A 2,915-nucleotide genomic window follows, 5' to 3' on the forward strand; every position below is an offset into this window, starting at 1 on the left:
TTAAGGAAACGAGGATAGTCGGTTGGAAGGGGACGATAAATGGCTGACCCGTGTTAAGAGAGATCCATATCTCTTGCACGTAAAAGACACCCTTGTAGATTTTTAAAAAGAGCAGGCTAATGCCGCTACAAGGCAGCATTCGCACCCGCAAAGTGGAAAGGGATTAATATAAGTTACAATAACTTGTTTCCCAATCCACTATAACAAAATATGTTTAAACTAAAACCCCTTGTTTCGTTAATGACATGAAGTAAATTATTTTCATAGATGTTCAGGTTTATTATGAACATTCGTCAAGGGTCCCGTTAAAAAAACCTTGATTTTGCCTGGGATTACTTCCCGCGAAAAGAGAATTTATTCATTACAGATTTTTAAAAAATCAAACATTTTCTTAGAAAAAAAAACTTATTCTGGAATATTAACTTCTACCCAAGTTTTATGAAAATCTCTGAAGGTTTTCAAATTGATCATGTAAAACTAATAATCCCAGAACGACTGTTAATTGCTAAAAGTCGGTTGTCAACTTAAAAATGAAAAAAAAATACTTAATCATAAAAAAACTTCTGCCATAGATACATAAAATTCGATGAAGGTTTGACAAAGTTGTTGATCTGCAACAAACTTTTACCCCAGATTGTATTTACTTATTAATTTCAAAAAGAAATTCCTTTTTATCAGTAAAATACGGGAACATTTGAAATATTATTTCATCATTACGATCTGATCACAAAAAGCTTCTGTCCAGTTTTTTGAAAATTTCATGAAGATTTGACAAAGTCAACGATATTGAAAACATCTTGAACCACATACTTAATCTATATGGTGACAACGCCAACGAAACCAATATGATCTCTATGTCTCTCTTTCGCGACATACTGTTGCAGGCTCGATAAAAATGCAAACACATATCGAATATCAGCATATAATGAAATGCTTCAGTTAAACCAAAAGAAAGTAAGTAAAATTCACAGTAGATTCAGACTTTGACAAAAAAATAAACAAAAATATAACACGGTACCATTTGATTGAAAAAATAAATGTTGTCACTTTTATTCGCAATTCAAAGCTACTGTCTAAAGAAAGATTTAGAAGGCTGATGTCCTTTGAACCAGTTCTTTTTAATTTATTTAGATAAACATATTTTTTTTTACCAATATTCAAGTGTACGCCCGGGCGTTTTGACGTAAACGTAGCTACGCGCCTGGACTATATCGTAGTATTATGTCTGGTGCAAAATTTTTGGACTCTCGAGTCTTTAGTAAGTTGTGTTTGATTTAAACCGATACTATCTTATCTATAATGCTACGGTAAACTCAAAGTTATAACAAAATAACAAAACACGTGAAGATATGATCACCTCACAGAATCTGCCAATTAATTTCCAAGCCGTCGTACACTTTCTAAAATCTGTCTCTGTACCCTACTGTGACATAAGATTTAACGTCATATAAGAAGGGAAACAGGACCGTGGTTGATGATTAGAAGACGCATGTACAGAATTTTCAATGCAGAAATAAACAAACGAAACTAGAATTAATTAGTCTTTTAGATATGTAAATGGTACTCATGCCTAACTAGAAATTTAAAATAGCGAGAGAAAAAATTGTGCAAGTCTGCATAAAGATTGATATCTATGAATTTGTATTTTTTTTATTGGTATCAAAGTCAATGAAACTCTGTGTAATTAAGGTTGAAGACAAGGGGGAGGGTTAACACACAACGATGTTTCAGTTATATATATTAGTACTACATACTGCCGGTTATATGAGGGTTTCAACATTTATTTATAATTCTTTTTGCCCATAATTTTATTTTCCTTTTATATTTTGGCACCATTCTAAATTTCTATTGTTTTAACTTTACATTCATTGCAAGTCTATTTACCTCATCCATACCCTCATTTACAAGAAATTTCAATATTTTCGGACTAATAATAATTTTAATGTTTTACCTGAATGGGCAAGTGATTCGATCGGAGAACTTGAAGTCTTGTGAGTTGGATCTTCATCATGATCTATTCTACTGACTTTGCTTGCAGTAGGGTTAAATAAATCTGTTAGCTTCAATTGTGTCGATTTCCTTGACTCGGACATATTTAGAATACTGAAAACCACTGCAAAAGGGATTTCCAATAAGGGGAGGGAAATGTTTCAAAAAGTCTTGAATTCACAAATGCTACCGTCTATCCGTCTACCGACACCAAAACGTCAGATAGTATTTATAACAGACTCTATTTTAAAAGAGTAAAATCCATTTTATTCCTTTTTCTAATCTTTTTCAATGTTAACCATAAATTGAATGCAAATTTCATAAAGAAACACACATTTGTTACAATATTCCATGTTTTTATTCTTAAAACTGATAAAATTTACATTTAATGTTCAGGAAATTTCCCAAAATATATGAAAGTTTCAAAATATTTGTAGTGAAGCTGTATGTGACAACTATTTTTTCGGGAAATATCCCGAAATCATTTTCAACATTATTATTTATAACATAAATGTTGGCAGAGCGTTTCAACAAAAATATCTGAAACACATTTTCGGGAAATATCCCAACAAAAATTAACTAACTACAAAATATGTACACAGATGTCTTCAAATATTTCGGGATTTATCCCGAAAAATCAAGTGTATATGCTAGACCTAACGACTAATAATTTCTTTTCACATTTCGGGAAAAATCCCGAAAATATAAATCTAATATCAGGCACACACTTTTTACATAGATTTTTGTTACCCATTTCGGGAAAAATCCCGAAATAAAATCTACAAGCAGAAATAATGCATTTTGATTTCTTAAACATATTTGGGAAAAATCCTGAAAAACAAAATCTTTAAGATTTTACAACACAAAATGTTGATACATCTAAAAAAAGTTTTTACATAAAAAAAATTTAAATTTTGATTCATAAA

At 30.9% G+C, this 2,915-nt stretch overlaps 1 protein-coding gene across 1 annotated transcript in view; it reads right to left on the reverse strand.

Moving 5' to 3' along the window:
- Nucleotides 1–2,915, reverse strand: part of LOC139497850 (uncharacterized) — a 497,218-nt gene that overhangs the window by 285,134 nt on the left and 209,169 nt on the right. The window lies entirely within an intron of this gene.

This window comes from Mytilus edulis, chromosome 12, assembly GCF_963676685.1.
Source record: "Mytilus edulis chromosome 12, xbMytEdul2.2, whole genome shotgun sequence".
Classification (NCBI taxonomy): Eukaryota; Metazoa; Mollusca; class Bivalvia; order Mytilida; family Mytilidae; genus Mytilus; species Mytilus edulis.